We start from the raw sequence: 17,862 nt of genomic DNA, 5'->3' as shown, positions 1-17,862 counted from the left end.
TTAGTCGTTCATGAAGAAGCTTCAGAAGCAAAAGTTGTAGTTCGCTTCGATGGAGACGAAACGGTGGTCGCATCGTGTAGCTTAAGCTAGATGATTGTTTAGTTTTGATTATGCATTCGTGTAGAATTGTTATACTTGATTGTGTAGCATTTTCTAAATGATCGCATAGCTAATGCTATGCGATCCTATAAAATGTTTACTCGATCATGTTGGGTTGGCTGCATGATCGCATAGATGCTCGAGGGTAAACGATCGCGCGGTATTTGATACTCGACGCAAGGCATGCGTGCTAAACGATCGTGTAGGCTATCATGCTCATCGCATAGTCAGTAACTACACGATCACATCGTATATGATACTCGGCGCTTGTTATTCAATCGTGTAGACTATCATGCTCATCGCATAGTCGTTAGCTACACGATCGCATGGCATGCATTACTCAAAGCGTGTTGCACAATCACGTGGACTTTCATGCTCATCGCATAGTCTTAAGCTACGCGATCGTTGCTACACTATCGTTTATATTCGACACTCGTTACTCGACGATCAAAAGGACTACTACACGATCAAGTGATGAGGCTTCAAGGCGGGCGTTTCAAGACTCAGTTCACCTATTCAAACCGGTTGACTCAAACTTTTGTAATAGTTTAACATTTCCTTTTTGGTTTTGAGATAAACTATCCCGATCCATCAACTTTTATTAAATATGCATGTGATGTATGTTTATCTTGTATCCCATAATATATGTCATATAGTTTTAAAACCCACCATAGGTTATGCATTTTTTTCATGCATCATGTTTATAATATAAGAATTATAATATATTAGTATGCATGATTAAATTACATTAAGCATGCTCATGCATCATATAATATAAGAGTTATAATATATGCATGCATTATAGCATATCCATGAATCATTTATATTATAAGTGTTATATCATAAGGTTGTATGTTAGCATGGAATGTATGCTTAGTTCATTACTTTATTATATAAAAGTTATATATTAGTAATGAATAAACATTGCATGAAGTATGACACTTATGTTTGTTTATAAATGTTATAAATACCCTATGCATGTCTAGCTAAGCAATGTGGAATGGTTTTAATTGTTTCATTTTCTATAAAGGTTATAATTAATGAAATTAGAATTAAAATCAATAATAAAGAGTTGCGTGCACACCTTAGGCTTTCATCATCTCTTAAAAATATTTTAAAATTTGATTGAGATAGACCTAAGATCATATTTCTAATGAGATTAGAAATCTAAGTTTAATCTTTTAATTCGGTTTAATATTATTAAATTGACTAATAAAAGATTAAATATGTAACAAATGTATCTATAAGGGACCTTTTGGCTAAGGTTGATTCTGGCTAGGCTAGGATACTTAAGTCGATGGAAACGTCGCACCCTTACTTGAGAACCTATCTGGAAAGGTGAATTATATAGATTTGTTACATGCATGAAAATTTGATGAAAATTGGTTAAAGTGTTTAATAAGACTTGAATCAAACTTGTTTAATCATCAAAAGCAAGTGTTGTTTTTTAGCAAATTAAACAAATCACTTAGTTAAAATCAGTAGCCGGATTTTTTAAGTTAATGAACCCTAGGTAGAACATTCAGTGGGAGGTAATTGAGATATATGATACTTCACTTTACTTCTACACATTTCTCCCTAAAAAGTTCACACCGTGAGATTTATCCTCGACTTCGAGGCACCTCTGGAGTGTCCCCCTACGGGTGGCATTTTGGTAGGTCAATAACAAGGTGAATGGAGAGAATGTTCATAGTAAGTTCAGGGGGACGTGTGACAACATATCCCACGGTCTCTTTCATTAGGTTGGATAACGTTTTCGTGCATCGCCTCGAGGCACCCTAGGAGTGTCCCCTAAAAGATGGTTGTATTTGCACAAGTCTTGTCCTAATCGACTTTTTCCTAAGGTTGGCTCATTAGGGTGGGGCTCTAAGGCTTAAAATGAGGGGTTACACTTACACATAATTGTTAAGGATGTTAAAAAATTCTGGACCAAACAATGGTGACTGTTAGATTCAGTTACAAGGAGTTGTTTCTATCTGATAGTTGGGATTGTCTCATTCCAGTGAAGGGGCACTTGATCACCCTATGGTGACTTTTTTCCTGCCTCACTAGAGCATCATTGCAAAATAGATGTCACTTAGTGTACAATAAAACTATTTTGCTACAACTTAATTGCTTTTTAAAAGTGGTTTAATACAAGTACACCTATTAAGTTTGTTCATTTTTCAACAATTTTAATATGCCTACCTCTACTCTTTCATTACTTGCCGCCGATAAACTAACTGGCGAGAATTACGCTAATTGGAAAAACACTATTAACACGATACTAATCATTGATGACTTGAGATTCGTCTTTATGGAGGAGTGTCCTCCTATTCCACCTCATAACACTGCTTGAAACATTTGAAACACATATGAGCATTGGACACGGGCGAATGAAAAGGCCCGAGTGTATATCTTGGCTAGCCTTAACGATGTTTTAGCAAAGAAGCATGAGCCCATGATCATTGCATACAAGATCATGGAGTCCATAAAGGGAATGTTCGGACAACCGTTCGCACAACTCAGGCTCGATGCTCTGAAGTACATCTTCAATTCATGCATGAAGGAAGGAACATCTGTTCGAGAACATTTTTTCAACATGGTGAAGATGAACGGGTCAAACATCGATGAGCCCAGCCAAGTTAGCACTAGTCTGGAGTTGTTACCATAAAGCTTCATTCACTTTGTAAGCAACGCTGTTTTGAACAGGGTTGATAACAACCTTACAACTCTACTCAATGAGTTGCGGACTTTTTAATCTTTGCTGAAAAGCAGGGAGAAGAAGGTTGGTTGCCTCATCTTCCAAAACGTTCCACAAGTGTTCGACCTTTGGAACTAAATCTACACTTTCTTCCTCTGGCACAAGAAAGTGGAAGAAGAAGAAAGGTGGTAAGGGGAAGAAGCTTGCTAACCCACAACTTGTTGCTCCAAGGGGTAGGCAACCAGTGAGGGTTGACAAGGCAAAATATTTCCATTGCAACCATGACGGTCATTGGAAGTAGAACTGACTGAAATATTTGGCTGAGAAGAAGAAGGCCAAACAAGGTAAATGCGATTTACTAGTTTTGGAAACTTGTTTAGTGAAGAATGATGATTCTGCTTGGATTATTAACTCTGGGGCCACTAACCATGTTTGTGAAGGAACTCTTATACAAGAGTACCTATGAGCAGAAGCGGATCTTTCCAATTCATTATGATAGAATTTCCACATATACATTTAAACATACAGATATGTATTCACAACGCTAAATTACTGGCATGCTTAAAGGATAAATAAATAAGAGACCGAGAGAATATACCAGTTGAAGACTTTTCTTCACTTGAAATATTGCTCTCTCTATGAACAACCTCTCACTCTTACTAGACCAGCAAGTAATCGTCCAGCAATACCCCGGTCGTCTAAACGAAAAACTTCACACAAAGACAAGGAAACGGGGATGACACTACCACTGGAGCCCTTAGTCTTCTCAGAATGAGAATACAAAGGGTGGACTTTGTTTGGATTTGGTAGAGGGGAGGAGGAAAAGAGATCATATACAACGATCAAGCAAGTGGGAGAAAGACTCATCTATCGTATAGACAAAATGCTTGATCGTTTAGGTAAAGTATACGATCATGTAGGAAAAGTAAGCGATCGTCTATACGATCGTGTAGAAAAAGCTAAGTGATTGACTATACAATCATTTAGTAAAGCTCGGGCGCTAAATGATCGTTTAGTAAAAGATAAGCGATCGTTTAGTAAATAGCGCACGCGGGTGTAAGCGATCGTTCAGTAAACAACACTATGTATAGGCTCTGATTTACTAAGCGATGACTCCTCTTGAATCGCAACACACCGTGAGCTATTTAAGCGTCTCAAAACGATTCTTCATCTTACTCATTCATTATGAAAACAGAAGAGACGCTGGCCAATTATCCCATAACTGTCCAATTAATAAATAATAAATACAATCATATTATATTCATAACCTATGTTTTAATATCAGATATTAACCATAGTATTTTTCCTCCACTACATATAAATCATATTTATATCCAATTTTCTCCTAATTAATGTATCTTATACATAAAGTTAATTATATCATATATAATTAACTAGTTCAATAATATCATATATAATCGAACTCCTTCTTGTCAATTTGAACATTTCAAACTGACCCAAAAATTGATTCTCAACTTGTATCCAAGCTACCAATGGAACTTTATGGACCTATGGCTCGAAGATCCAATGATACTGAATAATTGACTGAACTCTTTAGCCACGATATCCACCATCCGTTAACTGCCAAGCATTCCATTAAAGACCGACAGCTGAACTCTTCTTACCATAGATATATTTCTATGTCCATTGGATATAACCAATCATAAGTACGATGACCTTTCACAAATACTCGTAAGTACAACTGGGCCAATTTATTGTTTTGCCCCTATAGTTACATCTTACTCCTTAAGTACCACTGATTCTTCTAATAAACAATACAACATAGCCCTACTATGTGTGAACACCTCTAGGGCCATGAGAAGGTGTGTGGTGCCACATTGTTCAAGCCCCATGATCAACCCTAAAGGGAGCAATCTATCTACTTACCCCTGCTTCGGGAAAGAAGTGAACTCCATCTTGTGTAGTTGAGTTCCCAACTCCCAAATCTAATGAATCCCCAAAGTGGTAGGTTTATGTTGGTGCTCTGGCCACTCGCACCCAAGCAAATCAAAGGACCGTTCTCAATGGTAGGAGTTCCCAACTCACTTAGGATTGAGGTCATGTTACCTATGGTCATCCTAGTGAAGTGAAGTCTCTATCATGAACGGGGTTATATGACAAGACATTAACACTTCGTGGTCAGGTCTTATACAAACTCTTTGTATAGGATGCCCCCACTCGCATGTCCTCTACATAAATGATCAGGATCAGACCATCTGTGACAAGTCACAACACTAGCAGGCTGCATCCGTAGCGTTACCAGGATAAAGTTTCCCTCCTGTATCCATATAGTACAGATCATTTTGGTTATCACTTAAGACATGATCCACTTGTATGTCACGACATACATGCTTAAGTTACATAAAGACAACCAGGGATTTTAGTTTATTGGTTTGTGGTAAAGAAAATAAAACATCCAAAGTGCAAAGTCAAGTAGTGAAGTAAATATCATATACTATACATCACAAGCGTTCGTACAAAATGTATTTATAGGGCATCAACCCCAATAGTTTGTTCTTCATTTCAGGAAATTAGTTCCTAACGGCAGCTTGGTGCTGGTGAGATGACGATGCAACCGGGCACGTTGTCTCAGCTGTGGTAGTGGAAGGTCTCCGGTTGACTTTACAGAATAGGTTTATCATTCTGAATGATGTATATGTAGTTTCCAAGTTAAAGAGAAACTTAATTTCTGTAAAGTCTTTGCTGAATGTAATTATCAACTGAATTTTTCTATTAATAAAGTGTTTATTTTGAAAAATGATGTTGATATATGTTCGATTCAACTGGAAAATAATTTGTATGTGCTAAGGCCGTTAGCAACAAATGCTCTCCATAACATAGAGATGTTTAAATCTTTCGTAACTCAAAATAAGCTACTTAAAATTTCTCCTAAAGAAAATGCCCAACTTTTGCACCTATGTTTAAGGCACATTAATCTCAATAAGGTTGAAAGATTGGTGAAGAATGGACTTCTAAGCGAGTTAGAAGAAAATTCTTTGCCTGTGTGCAAGTCATACCTTGAAGGCAGAATGACTAAAAGACCTTTTACTGAAAAAGGTTATAAGGCGAAAGAGCCTCTAGAGTTGGTGCATTTAGACCTTTGTGGTTCGATGAATGTTCGAGCCAGGGGAGGTTATGAATACTTCATCACTTTCATTTATTATTATTCAAGTTATGGGTATGTTTATTTAATGAAACATAAGTCTGAGTCCTTTGAAAAGTTCAAAGAGTTCAAGGCTGAAGTTGAAAACGCATTAAATAAAATGATTAAGGCACTTCAATCTGATCGAGGTGGAGAGTTTTTTAATTTAGAATTCCATAGATATATGATAGAACATGGAATAATTTTCCAATTCTCAGCATCTGGTACACCTTAACAGAATAGTGTATCAGAGAGGAGAAATCGAACTTTGTTGGGTATGGATCGGTCGATGATGAGTTACGCTTCCTTACCTGACTCATTTTGGGGTTTTGCAGTAGAGACTGCCACTTATATCCTGAACTGTGTTCCCTCAAAGAGTGTTACTAGAACACCTTTTGAGTTATGGAATGGTCGTAAAACTAGGTCATTTTCGTATCTACGGTTGCCTAGCACATGTGCTTGAGGCTAATTCTAAGAAACTGGAACCACGTTCGAGGTTATGCCTATTTATAGACTACCTCAAAGAAACGAGATGAGGTTATTTTTATGATCCTAAAGAAAACAAAGTATTTGTATTGACAAATGTTACTTTTCTTGAGGAGGATCATATAAGGGAGAACAAACCTAGAAGCAAAATCGTGTTAAATGAGCTAAAACACTACCGAATCTTCAACAAGAGGTATTGACGTAGGTTAACCTAGTAGGTCAAATCCACCTCAAGTGTTGAGGGAACCTCGACGTAGTGGGAGGGTTGCGAACCCACCTATTCGCTATATGGATTTAACTAAAATTTTAGCTATGGTAGCTAATGGCGAGATTAAGGATCCACTGTCATATAAGAAGGTAAGAAGGATATTGACAAAGGTGAATAGATCAAAGCCATGGATCTCGAAATGGGGTCTATATACTTCAATTCAGTATGGGATCTTATAGATCAACCTGATGGGGTTAAACCTATAGGTTGTATATAGATCTACAAGAGGAAACAGGGTGCTGACGGGAAGGTGCAAACCTTTAAGGCTAGGTTGGTGGCAGAGGGTTATACCCAGGTAGAGAGAGTCGATTATGAGGAGACTTTCTCGCCTGTTGCCATGCTAAAGTCTATCCGGATCCTCCTATCCATTGTCTCATATTATGACTATGAGGTATGGCAAATAGATGTCAATACTACTTTTCTGAATAGTAATCTTGAGGAGACCATTTATATGGTGCAGACCGAGGGATTCATAGTCCGAGGTCAAGAGCAAAAAGTTTGCAAGCTGAATCGGTCCATTTATGGACTAAAAAAAACATCTCGATCTTGGAATATAAGGTTTGATACTGCGATCAAACCTTATGGCTTTGATCAGAATGTTGATGAGCCTTGTGTATACAAGAAGATCATCAACAATTCAGTAGTTTTCCTAGTGTTATATGTAGATAATATCCTACTCATTGGAATGACGTAGGCTTACTGACTACAATTAAGAACTGGCTAACTACCCAATTCCAAATGAAAGATTTAGGAGAGACTCAGTTTGTTCTTGGTATTCAGATCTCTCAATTTCGAAAGAAAAAAACGCTAGCATTGTCTCAGGCATCGTATATTGACAAGATGTTGATCAAACATTCAATGCAAAACTTCAAGAGGGACCTATTGCCTTTCAGGCACGGAGTTACATTGTCCAAGGAATAGTGTCCTAAGACACCTCCATCAGGACAAAATGAAGCTCATCGATGATCAATATTGTGTTGATTGTATTTTTCCAACTGGCGTAATTCTCTCCCTTTAACTTATTCGTGGCGAGTAAACTTAAAGTAGCAGTAGCCATGTTAAAGAATTTGCTAAAAAAGAACAAATTACTTACATTTAGTCTACTTGTATTAAACCATTTAAGACAACCAATCAAATTTTTAGCAAAATAGTCTAGTGTACCCTAAGTTACATCCATTTTACAATGATGTTTCAATGAGGCATGAAAAAATTCACCGTAGGGTGATTAAGTGCCCCTTCACCGAAATGAGATATTCTCAACCATTAGACAGAAACAAACACCTTGTCACTATAACTAATAGTCACCATTGTTCGACCCAGAATTTGTTAACATCTTTAACAATTTTGTGTAAGTGTAACCCCACAATTTAGGTTCTAGAGTTCTGCCTCAATGAGCCAACCGTAGGAAAAAAAAATGATTGAGACATGAAATTAAAGCAAACCCATCCATTTCTGGAGAATGAATAAAGCGTCATGCAATATTTTCATCCTTTAGGAGGACAACCACGATGCTACGAGGCGATGCATGAAACTTTATTTAACCTAATGAGAGAGACTGAGGGATGTGTTGTCACACGTCCCGCTCCCACTTACTATAAACACTCTCTCCATTTATCTTTTTATTGACATACCCAAATGCCACCTGTAGGGGGACACCCATGGTGCCTCAAGGCCGAGTGTATATCTCACGGTGTGAATTTATAGGGTGAAATGTGTAGAGAATAGCATGAAGTATCATACACTCCATTTTCCTCCCACTGAGTGTTTTATCTAGGGTTAATTAACTAAGGAAAAATCTGGTTATTGGTTTTATCTAAGTGTTTGTTTAATTTGCTAAAAAATAACGCTTGTCTTTGATGATTAAACAATTTTGATTGAAGTCTCATTAAACTCTTTAATAGACTTTGATCAAACTTGCATGCATGTAACAAATCAATTTAATTCACCTTTCCAAGTAGGTTCCCAAGTAGGGTTGTGACGTTTCCATCAACTTAAGTACCCAAGCCTAGCCAAAACCCGTCTTAGACAAAAGGTCCTTTATAGATACATTTGTTACATATTTAATCTTTTATTAAGAATCAATTTAATCATATTTAACCGATTAAAAGATTAAACAAAGATTTCTAATCTCATTAGAAATGTAATCTTAGGTCTATCTCAATCATATTTTAAAACAATTTTAAAAAATGATTATAGCCTAAGGTTTGCATGCAACTCTTAATTATTGATTTTAATTTTAATTTCATTTAGTTATAACGATTATAAATAAATGAAACAATTAAAACATTCATTGCATGCTTGACATACTTTAGACGTTTATAAATTAACCTAAGGTAATGTCATGTTTCATGCAATCTCCATTCATTACTAATATATATAACAATTATATAACTAGGTAATGAATCAAACTATAGCATACTTCCATACATTCATTCAACCATATATTATAACAATTATAATATAAATGATGCATGGAAATGCTATAATGCATGCATACATATACTATAACATTTATACTATATGATGCATGAGCATACTATAGAATTTAAATCATACATATTCATATATATTACAACACTTATAATATAAAATGATGTATGAATATAAATGCATAACCTATGGTGGGATTATAAATCTATATGACATACAATATAACATATAATATTAATAAAACATACATCATATGTGTATTTAATATAAAAAGTTGATGGACCAAGATAGGATACCTAAAAGAAAATTTAAAAGGCTAACTATTACATGAGAAAGAGTCATCCAGTTCTAAGGAGGTGAACCAGGCCTTGAACCGCTCGAACCAAACCACATTAAAAAAAAATTCCCTATAGTGATTATGTAGCAAACTTGTTGTGCGATCTTATAGCAAATGTTACGTGATCATGTAGCAAAACCTACACGATCTTGTTGTATTAGTCACACGATCGTTTAGCAAATGCTACATGATCATTTAGCAAAAGTTACACGATTGTGTAGCTGCATCTACACGATCTTGTAGAACTATTTCGTCTTCTTCTTTTCTTCTTTGAAGCTCCCCAGGAACAGCACGAGTGACTCAAAACAATGAATTACAGACTCTATAGCAAAAAATTATGCCCAAAATAGGGGCCTTTACAAACCAAATTTGTAAACGAAATTAAGCCTTAAAACTAAGTAACCTATCCTGAAACATCCATCGACAAAACCACATTCAAAACTATACATCGCATAAACTTTAAACAAAATGCAAAAAGAGTAAAACCCACCATCACTGAAAAATCGATTCAATAAAAAAAATGTGAAATTTGGGATCAATAAAGCAACAACCTGGCTCTGATACCAATTAAAGGATCCCAAACTGAAGGGAACTGTGAGTGGAAGAAAGATCGTCCTAAATCCATTTTTCATTGAACGTAAATTTTACTGTAAATAAAGAACTAGATATGTATTTATATAAATTATAATATGCTATTAAAAAGGTTTTAGAGACCTTACCTTTGAAGACTTTTCTTCAATAATCCCTCCAACAACACATGAACGTCTTGAAGACTCTCTTCAAGAAAACTTCGATCAAGAGCACAAACACTACCACAAAGGCTTCCTTGGTATTCTCAGGTAGAGAACCCAGGAGTGGTGGACTCTGGCTATTTTGGAATGAGGGAATTTTAGTAGTAAGGAGGAAAGTTTGAAATTGTTCACCAACAACTCAAACTCACACAAAGAACTCTTCAACTGTTTTTCCCAATCTCTCCAATTCGATGATCAGATTGTTGAAGAATGAGACACTCTCCTATCTTTCAAAAAAAATCATAAACCACAACCACCCACGTAAGAAAAGAGGAGGAGAGAGTTGTAACTCCCTCCATCATTTTTATTTAAAATAAAATAAAAATTATATTTAATATAAATATAAATATGATAACTAACTTATCATATTATATGTATATTAAATTATATGTTATATCAAATATAACCTATAATCTATAGTTTTAATATTGTATCACATATAATATAACCTATAGTTTTTTTTCTCTTTTATGTGGTCTTTAATATAAATCACATTTATATTAAATTTAAAAATTATGAATCTAATTCATATTAATAATATTTGAATCTTATTCAAATATTTATATCCTCTCAATTAGGCTATAATGTATCAAATACATTATAATAATTATATCACATATAATTAAAATAACATAATTATACATACATAATTAAATCCCTTTATTAATTTGATAAATTCAAATTAATCTAAAAACTGATTCTCAATTAATCCTATTGAGCTACCAAGGGGACCACATGCACTTGTAGTTTGAAGCTCCGATAGTACATGAATAATTAATCAAACTCTTTAATTAAATTATTCATCATCCGTTAACTATCGGGCACTCCAATAAAAACTGATAGTTGCACTCTTCGCACTACAGATGTATTTTTGTGTCCATTATAAGCAATCAACAGTATGATGACCCTTCACAAATTACTCGTAAGTATAGTTAGGCCAAAATTATCGTTTTGCCCCTGTAGTTACATCTAACTCCTTAAGTATCACTGACTCCTCTAATGAACAATATATCATAGTCCAACTACGACTCAACCCCTCTCGGGCCAGGAGAGGATGTAGTACCACATTGTTCAAGCCCCAGAATCAGTCATTGAGGGAGCAATTTATCTACTTATCTCAACCTCTAGGAAGGAGTGAATTCCTTCTTGTGTCTGTGTTCCCAACTCCCCAATCAGATGAATCCCCAAAATGGTAGGCTTGTTGAGTCGGTGATCTAGCCATTCTCACCCATACAAATCAAAGGACTGCCTTCATAGGTAGAAATTCAAAACTCACTTAGGATTCAGGTCATATTACCTATGGTCATCCTGGTGAAATGTAAGTCTCTATTTTGAATGGTGTTATATAATGAGACTAAACATTTCATGGTCCGGTCTTATACAAACTCCTTTGTATAGAATATCCTCGCTCACATGTCTATACATAAATGATCAGGATCAGATCATTTGTAGCATTTTACAACAATCGTAACACCTACAAAGCGGGCCATACTCGTAGTGTCACCAGGATAAGGTATCCAGCCTTATCCATCTACTATAGACCATTTAGGTTATTGCTTAAACATGATCCACCTGTATGTCTCTACATACTTGTTTAAGTTACAAGATAACCTTGGATGTTAGTTTATTGGTTTGTGGTTAATGCAACAAAAGTATGGAATAAAATATCATATATTTTATTAAATAGATAATGAGTTTGTTCAATACATTTACAAACTATAGGACCCTACTGCAGGAGTATATCAGCATGCAACGGAAACAACAAGGATCAATAAGCATTATAATTCTTTAATTTTGGCCATAAATAAAACATAATCATACAATAATAAGAGGGTTTCAAGTAATACCTTTATAGAACCTCTTTCAATCACGAATTCAACTGCAAATCTTCTCCAAAACTTGTTGTGAACCACCTCAAGATCTTCCCTACTATTCTCTTGGAGCTTTAGATTGAGTTGTGAGACTCAAGATAAGCTTGAATGAAGGGAATTTGGAGAAGAACTCACTGTTGCACCCACTTGAAAAACACCTTCTTCAACTGAAATTTTTCTATAAAAATTCAATTGATGCATGCCTCAATTCCACTTCCATTTTCTCTATTTATTGCAGAACATTCATGCAAATAAGAAGGCTGCATGAGATACAGCTCATGCTTGGAGTATTGAAGCTAGAGTCAAGTGGATGTTAAGTGAGCTACTTGGTTGATAGTGGAGAAATCCAACATTTCCAATTATGTGTTTTTCCAATTTCAATTTTCATTTATAAAATCAATTTGATTTTCAAAATTGAAAAACTTTATTAATTTTATAAAATTAATTTCATAAATTAATTTTCTAATTAATAATAAATAATTAATTAAACAATTTAATTAATTCTAATTAATTTAATATCAAATATTAAATTAATTTTACACAAAATTCCACCTTTGTGAATTTAATTTTTAAATCATATTTAAATATTAATTCTCCAATTTTGTTTAATTCTAAAATTAAACGCGAAATTATATCTCATATAATTACTAATTCCCTTAATTCTAATTTGAACGTTTCAAATTAACTTATCACTCTAAAACTAATCCATTTATGAGCTAGTAGGGGGACCTTGTGGACCTACAGATCATGGACTCCAACGGTCCGAGATTAATTGGCTAAACTCTTTACACCATATTAATCACCATATGTTAACTAATAGGTTACTCTACTAAAGCCCATAGTTGCACTCCCCTCACTGTAGATATATTATGTCCACTCGATATAACCGTGATTAGTAAGTTAACCCTTCACAGGTTGTTCACAATAACGACTGGGTCAAATGTCTATTGTACCCCAAGATTACCTCTTGTTTCTTAAGTCCCAATGATCCTCTAATGAACAACTTATTTGTGATCCGATCAACAAACCGAGTCCTTCTCGGGCCAATGAGAGGGTGGGGTCCCTTGTTCAAGACCCGGAGTCAGCACTTAAGGGAACAACCTCTCCGGGTAGAAGTGAATTCCATCTTGCACCCTATGTCCCCAGCGATTTACCCGGTCTTACCCCTGAAATGGAGGTTTATTGAGCCAACGCTGCTAGCCAACCCTCACTTATGAAAAATCTATGGATAATCCCAAATAAACAGGAGTTCATAGTTAGCTCAGATTAAGGTCAAGTTACCTAGGTCATCGTTTTTGAAATAATCAGTCTTAAACAGTAAAACATGTTATAAAGTAAAAGTGACTTATTTCGTGGTCCGATCTTATACAAACTCATTGCACAGGACGCCCCCACTCCTTATGTTATAACATGTACGAATTAAAGATCACATTGTCTGTAGCACTTACAACTCTTTGTTACAACTACAGAGTGAGCCGCATCCAATAGTATTACAGAATAAGGCACCAACCTCATTCATATACTATAGATATTTTGACTATTTACTTGACTGATCCACATTTATGTCTCCACATAAAGTTCAAAGTACTCATGTAATAGTCATGGATCTTTTAATTTATTGGATTTTCTAAAACAAAATAAGCAATATATATATTTATAACAAACTTATTGAATTTTCAGAATAAGTTTTATTGTTTACAAACCACGAGTTTTAAGGACATAAATCTAACACCTACAAGATTTAGGGCATCAATCTCAACAAAAAATAAAATAAGTCCCTTGAATCGGGGATGATTAATATTATATTCAATTAATAATATTATATATATATATATATATCCTCTGTCACAGGGTCGGAGTTCTTGTGCACGCGACGTCTCGTGTGGCACCTTGGTTGTCCAATACCGAGGTAAGCCATGTATGACACCCTCGAGTTGGACTGGTTTCACCTCCCATGGCTCATCAGGGTAGCGGGAAATAGCTCCCGACCAGTGTGGTGCCAGGCAATACACCTATCCATCAAGAATCCCTCAGGAGTAGGCACATGCTGTGGCACGTACTCCCGCTTGTTCGCTATCCCGCATGCCCCAATGAATGTAACTTTGGGACTAGTCAGCCAACTCGTGTCTCGCCATGACTGTCACGATCTTTGATCCGTGACATTCTCCCCCACTCAATTTCACAACGTCCTCGTTGCAAGGAGGAGTGCAAACTCGCCCCTAGGATCGTCATATGGTGCAGCTGCTCCTTGCATACTCCCATAAAGGTCTTCATCCTCGGGGAAGACCAATGCTTGGCAGACACCTATCTCTCATGTGCGAGGCAGCGTGCGTTGGCCAAGCGCACTTCCTCATTCACATACTTTTTCACGAACCCGCCCATACGATGGAGCGCTTGGCGAACACTATGAGTGCGACCATGACCACACGTCAGCTCTGATACCACTCTGTCATTGATAGAGTGGTATCAATATATATATATAATTAAACTTTAATTAATCAACTATATATTATGCAACTTAATCATATTTAGATACAATTTTCTTTTATAACCTATATTTTTAATATGAATCATACATTAATTTTGACCTATAGTATTTATATGAATCTACTTCATATAAATAATATTGGAATCTTATTCAAATATTTATATCTCACATATAGTTCGAATTATAAATTATATTTATAATTAACTATATATTATAATGCCTCAACATACATTGTAATTTATATTAATCAAATTAATATAATTAACACCTTTAATTCCTTCAAATAATTTGAATTATTCAAATTATTGAAGAAACAACTATCCCTTGTTTTATCTTTAGTGGCCTAGCAAGGGGCCTTATGGACCTATAAAATAAAAACTCCAATAATACGAGATTACTTAATTAACAAACATTCATTAACTACTGGTCAACTCCACTAAATACTGACAGTTTTACTCTTTGCATTGTAGATATATTTTGTGTCCATGGATATAACCAATCAACAGTAAGTCAATCATTCACAAATTGCTCGTAAGTACAGTTGGCTTACATTACTGTTTTACCTCTATAGTTACATCTAACTTCTTAAGTACCACTGATCCCTCTAATGAATAATTAGTTATAGTCAAACTATAAACTAGATCCCTCTCTGGCCAGTGAGAGAGTGAAGGCCCTCATTGTTCAAGACCTAGAATCAGCCTTAAGGGAGAAATTCATTTACTTACCCTAGAACTGGGAAGGAGTGACTTCCATATTTTTTATCTATGTTCCCAGCTCTCTACTCAAACAAATCCCAAAGTGGTAGATAGGAGTCTACAACTCACTCAAGATTAAGGTTGAGTCACCTATGGTCATCCTAATGAAATGTCAATCTCTTCGTGTAACGGTATTATAAAGAGACACTAATCATTTTGCGGTCCAATCTTATACAAACTCTTTGTATGGGATACTCTCACTCATATGTCTCCACATGAACGATTAAGATCAAATCATTTGTAACACTTTACAATAATTGTAACAATTACAAAATGGGTCGTATTTGTAGTGTCACCAGAATAAGGCACCCAACCTTATACATATAATACATACCATTTAAGTTACTATTTAAACATGATCTACCTGTATGTCAACTACATATATGTTTAAGTTCCACAAAATAACCTTGGATCTTAGTTTATTGGATTGAGTTAATGCACAAATAAAATAACTTTTATTTTATTACTAACAATTTGATTATACAAGTTACAAACTACAAGAACAAAGAGATTTAGAACACCAATCCCAACAATTCTTATGTAGGATTCTTGGACTCTAGGATATGTTGAGCATGCCTTATGCAAAAGTTGAGCTCCTCAGCTTCTAAGGCCAAGACCGATCAAGAAGTTGGAATGAGAAGAGAAAAGATCTGAGAATCAAAGATTTAACTCCTCTCGCTTGGCCTATCATGATCGTGTCTTGGTCCAAACCCAATTTTTTTTTCTTTATTGATTAGATTTATCTTTTTGGATTAAAATTACCATAACATGATCTATCTTCTAAATAATGAAAGTAGGAAAGAAATGGAAGATGAAAAGAAAAGAAATGGTGCATGTGGGTGGGGAGAGAAAAGAGCAGAGAAAAGGGAGGTGTGTGTGGAGGGGTCTTGGAATTCTGCGCCCACCTTTGATTGCTGGTCTTCGTACGTACCCACAACAGCAACCACTCCTCTTTTATGTCTTTCTCTCTTCCCCCCTTTCTTTTCTCTTTGTCACCCATTTCCTCAGACATCTTTAGAATCATATTTCTCCCTTTATTTCATTTTTCTTCTTTCTCTTTCTTTCTTGGTTTGTGTGAAAGTTATATATGGATTATTACTCTCCTTCCTTTCAAATTTTTGCCCATATTTCTTCATAGCTTCGATTGAATTAAACACACAAACTATTAGCTAGAGAGCTTTCTTCTCTATATTCATTCCATTGCTGGAAAGAAAACAGCTTCTTCATATGACATAGGTTGCATTTGTATCGAAACAAGTGTCGGTATGAAGCATTGGTAGAATCTAATTTATCCCTCATTGCTTAAGCTTTTTATCAAATGATTAGTGGTTTAAGATTGTATTAAAGTGGGAGATTCTGTATTTGAAGAACTTTAATGTCACTTTTGTAAAGAGTATCAGATTTAGCAGTGATACTCTTAAACATAAATTTTTAGCATTAGATTTTTTTCTCTACAATTTTGTGGAATCTTTGGTTAGAACCGAACATTTCTATTTTAGTAGTAACTAGGAGCTCAGAGTTACATGTGGGAAGATATTATTGTTTCAGCCATGCATCAACCTAATCCTCTAAATCCTATGGTACCTATGGCTTTGAGAGGAATAATCACAATGTTAAGGATTGGAGTTGCAACCATAATCATCTTAGGATGACCCACAACATTTCTCTCACTGCTCTGGTCTATAGAATCTTCTTTATTGGTCAATTTTAACTCTTCTTCTATTGCGTTAAATTGACTTGCTTTCTTGTAGCTCTATTCAGATTGATTCTCTCGTTACATCAACGAAGTATTTTTTTTATATGTAAAAAAAAAAAAAAAAAAAAAAAAAAAAAAAAAAACCCTCTAAATCAATAAATCTAAACTCTTCCATTGATTATTCTCACTCTTGTATTGTGCTCAATTGACATTGACATGAATTTTTCTATCTTTTTATGCTATATGTTTCTCACAACGTGTTTAATAAAATCATATCTTTTTTTGAAAAAAAAAAATATTATTTATTTCTGCTTTTTAAAACTTTAACAAATAAACTTTTAAACTCAGGTGAAGAGGAGTGTTAAAGTATGTTATAACTAAATTTACAGTAACCTATAACTTAAATTTTTAGATTACTTGATGATTTTTTTTTCTTTACAAGAAAAGTCCATTTGAAGACTTTATTTTATCAAGGGGAAATTTTGGAAATTTTCCTCCCTCAAGAATAGAATAGCCCCCAAGGGGCAGGAAAGCAATGGTGTTCCATGTGGATCCCCTCCTCTCTCTCTCAAGCTTTTATTACAAAAACATAGCATAAAATAATTACTCTTCCTACTCATGTGACAGAACAAAAAAGCAAGAGCAGGACAATTGCTTCCTCTTAATTGCCTAATACATATAAAAAAAATTAAGATTAACAACAAACTCATAAAAAGTTTAGATTAGATGTAAAATTTTGCCCATCTTTGATACTTAGGTGTTTGAATGCCTTAAATCTCTTATCTAGAGTTTCGAATGACAGAGCACAGGATTTGT

Source organism: Benincasa hispida, chromosome 8 (assembly GCF_009727055.1).
Source record: "Benincasa hispida cultivar B227 chromosome 8, ASM972705v1, whole genome shotgun sequence".
Classification (NCBI taxonomy): domain Eukaryota; kingdom Viridiplantae; phylum Streptophyta; class Magnoliopsida; order Cucurbitales; family Cucurbitaceae; genus Benincasa; species Benincasa hispida.
The sequence above is the reverse complement of the archived record's forward strand: the minus strand, read 5'-3'. Positions refer to the sequence as shown.